The sequence below is a fragment of the Pteropus vampyrus genome, unplaced genomic scaffold, assembly GCF_000151845.1.
Source record: "Pteropus vampyrus isolate Shadow unplaced genomic scaffold, Pvam_2.0 Scaffold106, whole genome shotgun sequence".
Classification (NCBI taxonomy): domain Eukaryota; kingdom Metazoa; phylum Chordata; class Mammalia; order Chiroptera; family Pteropodidae; genus Pteropus; species Pteropus vampyrus.
In genome coordinates this window covers 5,353,268-5,361,457 of record NW_011888887.1, presented here as the reverse complement: position 1 = coordinate 5,361,457, position 8,190 = coordinate 5,353,268, and the positions used below count along the sequence as shown (strand labels likewise).

Genomic DNA, 8,190 nt, shown 5'->3' with positions numbered 1-8,190 from the left:
CTACCTTAGGTCACCTTTGTGCTCCCAGGTATTCAGCTGTCAGCAGTCTATGCTTCAAGCATCCATCCGCCTTTCTCCTGAACAAAAATTAGTTAAGACCAGTTAAGAGAAACTACACAATCTTGGCAGACTCAAGATTACACGTGAAAGCATAAACTGTTACTTGCGCAGTTCCCACACCAAAGAAATCAAACTCAAGGGCAGGAAAAGGCTGCAAAGTGTTTAGTTTACGCCTTTTTTGACACCACATTCACTAGTTTCCAAAAGTGAATGGGCAACACAAAGGCTATTTGAAATTTCACTAAGGACTGCTCTATCTGTGGCACAAAGTTGCTGACCCTAAATCAACTGGTTGGGATGACCTGTTGTTAGAGCTGGAAGGGAAATTAACTAATCCCAGCTCTTGATTTTTTTTTTTTACAACTGAAAGCGCGACAGGTAATGGAAATTGATAGTTTTAAGTGGTTAAAATCTTAGAAATTCAACGCAACCGGTCCTTTTCGCACTAACGTTAAAACTCACCTGCAAGTTTGGTGATACTTTTTCGATTTCCGCCAAGGTCTGCACCATAAAGGGCATTTTACTTCTACGCTGCTTTCACACTGTGATAGGGTAGGCACACGTGCAGTTACCCCGCCAGGACTTTATCTTTCCCACCAAAGAAATCCTCACTCATGTTAATTTCCTGGCACACGGTCGATGACCAATAAATTCAAAGGCATTAAAACAAATCCCCCCAATTTTTAGCACGGGAAAGCAGAACCTCCCGAGGTTCCCGACAACGTGGCCGCAGTCAGGCCAGGCCGCTGCCCTCCACGCATCCAGGGCGCCGGACCTCGGGCCCGGCCCGGCCTCCGCCGGCACGTCACCAGGCTCAGGGCGGCCGTGAGATCCTCTCTGGCAACCTAAGCCACCTGCCATCTCGGATCCCCAAAAGCAGAACATCACGAACCCAGCGCAGAGGCAAGAAGGGCCGCAAACCCCTCCCACAATGCTTTTCTACCACCGGAAGGACCCACTGTCCGCAGAGCGCGGGGAGGACGGGCTGTACCATCGGCCGCCGCGCGACGCGAGACGCCGCCGTGTGGCGGGAGGGCGAAGTGCCCAGGGATTAGCCGTGGGGCGGGTCTCCAAGCGGAAGAGGACTGAGCAGCGAGGGTTCGCCCCCTGCGCTCCCTTTCCTTTGTGCTCCCAGTCCTTTCCGCGGAGAAGGTTTTATCCAGCGTGGATCCCCATCCATCCTTCCAGTGCCAGCAGCATATGGTCAGTGCTGAGCTGCACGTGTAGCCTAAAGGACTTGAGACCTCGGGTTCTGGGGAAGGACAGACAGAGCACCACCTCCCGCTGAGGAAGAGTAAGGTCATTCATTCAAAAAATATTTATTGAGTACTTATTATGCTTCAGGCGCTCTCCTAAATACCTGGGATCAGGTGTGAATGAGACAGGGTTCCTGTCTCCCTTTCTAGTTGGGCAAGAAAGACACCAAACAGGTAACACATGGACACTGATTCCAGATAGTGTAAATGCCAAGAATGAAACAAAGAGGGTAATGTGACAGAGCAGTGCTGTCCTGTAGAAATACAGTGCGAACCAAGAATGTAATTTAAATTTTTCTATCACATATAAGAGTAAAAAGAAACATTAATAGTAACTCAATATATGCTAAATATATAAACAATATAAAATTATTAATGCTATATTTTGCATGCTTTTATTCCTACTAAGTCTTAAAAGTTTGGTGTATATTTTATAATTCCAGCACATTTCATTCGGACTAGTCACATTTCAAGTGCTCAGAAGCAGGCTTTGGCCATTGTAGCTAGAGCAGCCAGAGTGCGGAGTGGCCTAAGATGAAGTGGAAGAGACAGCTAGGAGCAGAGCATATAGAGCTTTGTACTTGTGGTAAGGAGTTGGGATTTTATGCTGCAATTTAAAATTGATTAATTATTACCACAGAAAGAAAGCAGAGGTTGTTACTGGCTTTTTGCTGATAACTCATTGAAGGGATAGAAACTGCGGTGAGAAAGGCTGTATAGTAACAACTAGGTGTCCTTGCTCCTGTAAGTCCAGGCGGACACTCATCCAGAGACCACATCCCAGCACATTTCACTGAAACTCACTGCTGAGAAAAAGGAAAGGAAGGAAAGAAAAAAAGACAATTCAAGCTCATTTCCAGTGGTCAGTACACAAAGGCTAGCCTGAATAATAACATCAACTTGGGGACAATAGAGACAGTGATCACAAGAAGGTAAATAACTCCAAGACCTTCGTTAGTAAGTCAGTTTAACATCTGGGGGGAAAGTTTGAGAAAGGAGGACAACACCCCCAGGAGTGTCATTTAAAGACACTTCAGTGTGGGGTACAGTGTGGTGATTATAATAACCATTAACCTTGTCTTCTTGCTAAGAAAAGTCAGGGAGAGAGAATTTCCTTAGGCTGGAGCAGCCAGCAGATCTAGGTTTAAATCCATCTCTGATAATTGTTCCCTTAGGTAAATGACCACCTCTCTGAGCCCAAGGTTCCTCATTTATGGCATAATAACTATACCCATGAACCACATAGGTTAGTTTAAAAAATTAAGGAAGGTTTGTGGAATCATCTAGCACTGTGTAGTACATAATAATAGCCGATAAATGACTCTCATGAGCTAGGCTCTTCCTCTCATTTACTGCTGCCCAGGTATGGAAGCTTCTTGGATCGAGTTCTTCAGGAAGGGGGAAATACACTGCTGTTTTCTTTGAATGGCTTGACATTTTTGCTTCTACTTTACTTTTTTCTGTTCTACCCTTTATATACCTTCCCTAAATTCTGGGTCATTCAGGAATAGGTAGAGGGGAGACATTTGCTCCAAATATTGGATTAGTGCTGGTGTCAGGAAATCAGTTCACAATTCTTCATCTTCCTTTCTGCTTTAACCTCGACATCCTGATAAGAAAAACCCAATGATTAAGCAAAGGCAAGCAGAAAGGACATGAGAAAAAAGGGGATTTTTCTGCCTAGTCTCCCCTCCACTCTTGCCTTTTGGGGCTGCAGCATTATGTACAAGCTACATAGGGTATTAGTGCAAACATGGAACAACCTCGGTTTCCCAGTGATAGGTAGGTTAATGGTCCCCCAAAGATGCCCACATCTTAATCCTCAGAACCTGTGAATGTGCTTCATTCATTATGCCTTAATAAAAGGCACATTGCAGATGTGATTAATGTTAGGGACTAAGACTTGAGATAAAAATTGAAAAGAAGGCAGAAGAAGACTTAGAGATGTAGCAGAAGGCAGGAAAGGGACCCAGCCTTCCTTGCTAGCTTTGAAGATGGAGGAAGAAGATCTTTGAAGCCGAAGAATGCCAACAGCCTCCTCTTGAAGCTGGGAATGGCCCTCCGCTGACAGCCAGCAAGGAAACAGGGATTTCATTTCTACAAGTGCATGTAACTGGATCTTTCCAACAACTTGAATGAGCATAGAAGCACATTGTCCCCTAGTCTCCAGAAAACACAGATCTTTCGATGCCTTGATTTTTGCCCAGCGAGACTCACGGCAGACTTCTGATCTATAGAGCTGTGATAATAAACTTGTGTTGTTTTAAGCCATTAAATTTATGTTAATTTGTTATGGCAGCAAAAGAAAACAAACAACCTTTTAAGGGATGGAGAGTGAGAAGTGAGCTGTTTACTTACCCCACTGCTTGCCCCACTCTCATCAGGATCATATGTAAGATTTTGCAGATAAACTATGCACATTTCATTTTAAGTACTTAATTCATATAGGGTTGACTTTTGTTTTTAGTGGGTGCTGGGGACTCAATTTATGTCCAACTGATATTAAATAATTTGAATACTTTTTATAATTTAAAATAATTTGTAGATTGGAGGTTTTTTTTTTTTCCTTAAACAATCACATCATCTGTAGAAGCTTTATTTCTTCTTTTCCAATTCTTATACTTCTTACATGTCTCTGTGTGTGAGAATGCCCAGGCTAGGACTTCTAGAAATGTTGAATAGAGTGATAATGGTAGACATGTGTGTCTTGTTCGTGATTTTTAAAGGAATGCTCTTAAAGTTTCAGCATGTGTTTGAATGTGAATGGTATTCTTATGTCTTTCCTGTTGTTTATGGGGTTAGAGAAGTTTCTTTCTATTTATATTTCTAGTTTGCTAAGTTGTGTTTAATATCAAATGAATGTTGACTTTTATTAAATGTGTTTTCTGCCTCTAAAATTAGCATAAAGGTTTTTCTTTTAACTATTAATGAGGCTATTGCATGAAAACAATTCTAATGTTGAACCAATCTTACATTTCTGGAGAAAACCAGAAATGTAAGATTGGTTCAACATTAGAATTGTTTTTAAAAATAGATTTTGTTGGGACTGTGGTTATCGTTCTCATATCATCTTTGATAGTTTTAATGTTAAAATTATGCAGGTATCTACTTAATACTAGTAATTTGTTTCTGAAAATCAGATGCTCTGAGCAAAAACATTATCTGGAAGCCTATTTTCAATGAGTTACTTGTTAACCCAAACTGATTTATAAAATTAACTAAAATATAGTCAACGAACCTCTATTAAATATGAAACTATAATTTTAGGCTGTAAATGTTCAAAACTTTGTTTCCCGATGCCAAACAATATAGCTGTTATCAAAGAGTTGCGTTGTCAGTGGTAACATATTCTCTTTCATCGTTATTTCTTTTCCACTTGCTTTGCTTCCTTCTCCGCTAAGTTCTTTAACACTTTCTTCATGTTTTTGGTTTTCATTCCACAAAACTAGAGGAAAAAAAGGGCAGTATGAAATACGAAAGGCACTGTGGAGATGATATTCTAATTCTTCTTTTATCACCAGTGGCATTTGTGTGGACCATCTCCTTCACTGGCATTCAGTACACTTGTTGATTTGCTCACATTTGACGGGGATGGTTTACTAATTGTATTTGTAATGTAATTCTCAAGACATTCTCCACACGTGTTGTTGTTTTTTGTTTTTTTTTTAAATTTTTTTCTTTCCTGCTTGTTGTTATTGGTAAATAAGTTGTAGCGAGTTTTGGGGAATGAAACATAATTTTCCTATATAAATATCAGTTGAAATGTTGTTGTGAGAGAGATGTATATGTTGTATGATGTTGGATGTTAAATACAAGAGGTAATTTACTGAGAAAACATTAATCGGGAAAATGCTCTGTGGAATATGCCTCTACTGGCTTTGCAAAATTAGACAACTTTTCCTCTATTTCTTTTCTCTGAAAAATTTAATATACTGTCAATATATATATATATATTTTTTTGCTTTTAAAATAAACCTCACTTTTGAAACTATCTGGATCTAGTATTTTCTTTGTGGGAAGATTTTAAACTACGGATTCAATGTCTTTCGTGGTTGTAGGGCCATTCAGGCTTTTTCTTCTTTAGTCAGTTTTGGTAAGTCATCTTTCCTAGGAATGTGTCCATTTCTGCCATGTTTTTAAATTTATTGGCAGAAAGTTGTTCATTATTGTTAGATTTTTTTCTCTGACATGAACTAGGTGCCCAGCAATTCAGTTCAATTCTGACACTAATTCCTGGAGTTACCATCAGACTCCACAAGTTAAAGGCTCAGTCCCACAAGACTGCCCCCATTTCATTTGCCAGCGACAGTGGGGTGCCCAACCTACCCATACTTCTGCCTAGCTGACTACAAATTTGGGGGTTCCCATGACCCTCTCCCCAACCTCAGGTTTGATAATTCACTAGAATGATTCACAGAACTCAGGAAAACATTTTACTTGCTACTACCAGTTTATCATAGAAAATACAACTCAGGAACAGCCAAATGGAAGAGATGTATAGGGCAAGCTGTGGGGTGGGCGTGGGGTATCCTGCTAGTATGTAGATGTGTTAATCTACCCAGAAGCCCCCTGAACCTCAGTGTTTTCAAGTTTTTATGGAGGTCCCCTTATGCAGCCACAGTTGATTAAATCATTGGCTATCGGTGATTGAACAAAACCTTTAGCTTCTCTTCCCTTCCCAGAGATGGTGGTAGGGTGGGTAGGGCTGAAAGTTCCAACTCTCTACTCACGTGCTATTTCCCCTGACAAGTAGCCCCATCCTGAAGCTACCAAGGAGGTCCCACGAAGAGTCACTTTATTGACATAAACTTGGCTATGCTTGAAAGGGGCTTGCCCTGAATTGCAAAAGATACTTCTATCACTTGTGAAATCAGTGAACATAACCCACACTGGCCGCCAGAACCAGGTGATCATGGGATATCTTTTGGGTGACAGCCAAAAAAATTGGGGCCTAAGACATACACATAAGCTCCTTTCCAGGAAATACCAGTGACCTGAAATGAGGCAGAGGGAGACCGTGAAGATGGCACCTATGGGCCTCCCTGGTCTCTGGAGAGTATTGCAGTCAGCCCCTTGGTGTGTGTTAAATTAGAAGCTTACCACTCAGTTTGTACCTATTAAGATATGCACATAAGTGTCTTTCACAGAAAAACTCATCAGGTTTTAGACTGGTGATTCTGTGCTGAGCCCTAGGGTGTAGCCACAGTGAGTCTGTGAGAGTCTCTAAATTGTCTCTTAGTTCCTGTGTGGGGCTCATGGATGCAAGCCCCACTGGCTTTCACAACTAGATGTTTTGGGTGCCCATCTCTCAGGTGGAGGTTTTAAAGCTTGAGAAACCAGATGTGGGGTCTAAACCTTCATTTTTCAGGGAGAACCGGGGCGGGAGAGGGGGAGGAGCGGGCGGGGGAGGGGGCGGGTATGAGCTCCCTCTGGATATGTGCTGCTGTGCCCCAGGGTGGGGTTTATGGTGAGCTTGTTTCTCAGCCTCTTTTACCTGTTTTGATGTGTGTTTTTTCTCGTTTGCCCATTGTGTAGGAGTCACTCAGATAGTTTCTGGATTTTGTTCAGAGGGAATTATTCTATTTGTAGCTATAGACTCAGTGTATCATGGGAGGAGGTGAGGTCAAGAGCCTCTTATGTTGCCGTCTTGAACCAGATCATAACATTGAGTTTCTAATGTCAGTTATTAGAAATTATTTTTCTAGGATTTCTCTTTGGTTCTTTTTCGGAGATCTTTCAAAAAGATATTTATGGTATCTTTTGTTCCTTTGTTATGTCCTCTCTCTTATTTCTTAAAATATATTGAGCACCCTCATTTGATAGCCTATAAGTCAGAAGTTGGAATAGTCTGTTTCAATTTACTGTCACTTTTTATTTTCTCATAGGTTTGTGATTTTCTTATTTTATATTGTGAACGTATGTTTTTGGAAGTTGAGTTGTAACCATTTGGGTCTATTCCTTTAAAAAGGATTTACATTTGGTATTGCTGGATCCTTGGGGCACCACTGACCTGGGAGCACTGTGAGTCCATCCTGCCTATTCCATGTAGGGTAGGATGTGCCCTTTTCTATATGAGGGAGTCTGGTGTTCATAAAATTCAAGGGAAACTTTTTTCCTCCTATTTTATCCTTCTCCATAGAAATGTATAGGCTAATTATCTCTGCTGTTTCTCTCTGTAGGGTGATACTCTCCTCCCCATTCGCTTATTGTGAGAATATTACCTTTCAGGGAACACAGCTTTATACCTGGGTCATCAGTTCTACTTCCCACCTTGCTCAGGCCTCATCTCATGTCTCATCTCCTAAATCCCATATGGCCCTTTGAAGCCTAAGTCCTAAGCCACCAGGGATATAGATAGATGTCCCAAGCAAATGCCAGCTCCAGAACTTGCTTTGGATTCATGCTATCTTTTATTTATGGCCTCTGAGGACTTCCCCTATTTTTCAATCAATTTATTCATGCATTTAGAACGATATTTTAAAATATTTTATCCAACATTTTTAATTATTCTGAATTAGGGGATTTTCTTGCATATCTCTCCTGCCATATTGCAAGCATAAAATACCTTTTGAATTTCTTAATCTGTTTATTACTTGAAAAACCACACAGCTTAAGAACATTGGAAGGGCTTATCGCTAATCCAGCTTTTTCTACCAACAATGTATATATAAAGGTAACAATTCTTTCCCTCAATAATTTACAATTTAGAGTAATTCTCACAAAGTCTCCTTCTTAAGGTAACTTGTTCAGATTCTTTAGGAACCTAACAAAATTATTCTGAAGTTCATTTGAAATAAGAAAGTGATGAAAATAGCCAGAATGACTTAGAAAAAGAAGAGTAATGATGGAGGACTAACTCCTTCCTTAATACTAA

The 8,190-nt window shown here is 40.7% G+C and overlaps 1 protein-coding gene and 1 non-coding gene across 2 annotated transcripts in view; one reads left to right on the top strand and one right to left on the bottom strand.

The window, feature by feature from the left end:
• Positions 1-154: 154 nt before the first annotated feature.
• On the bottom strand, positions 155-288 carry LOC111743050. Its single transcript, XR_002781571.1, has one exon. It is a non-coding gene; the product is annotated as a small nucleolar RNA SNORA13 (small nucleolar RNA).
• Positions 289-1,134: 846 nt separating this feature from the next.
• The window catches only part of NREP (neuronal regeneration related protein), a 319,682-nt gene continuing 312,626 nt past the window's right edge, over positions 1,135-8,190 (top strand). Inside the window, exon 1 of the mRNA XM_023533611.1 lies at positions 1,135-1,354. The gene's annotated coding sequence lies outside the window, so the exon portion shown is untranslated. The remainder of the gene's footprint in view (positions 1,355-8,190) is intronic.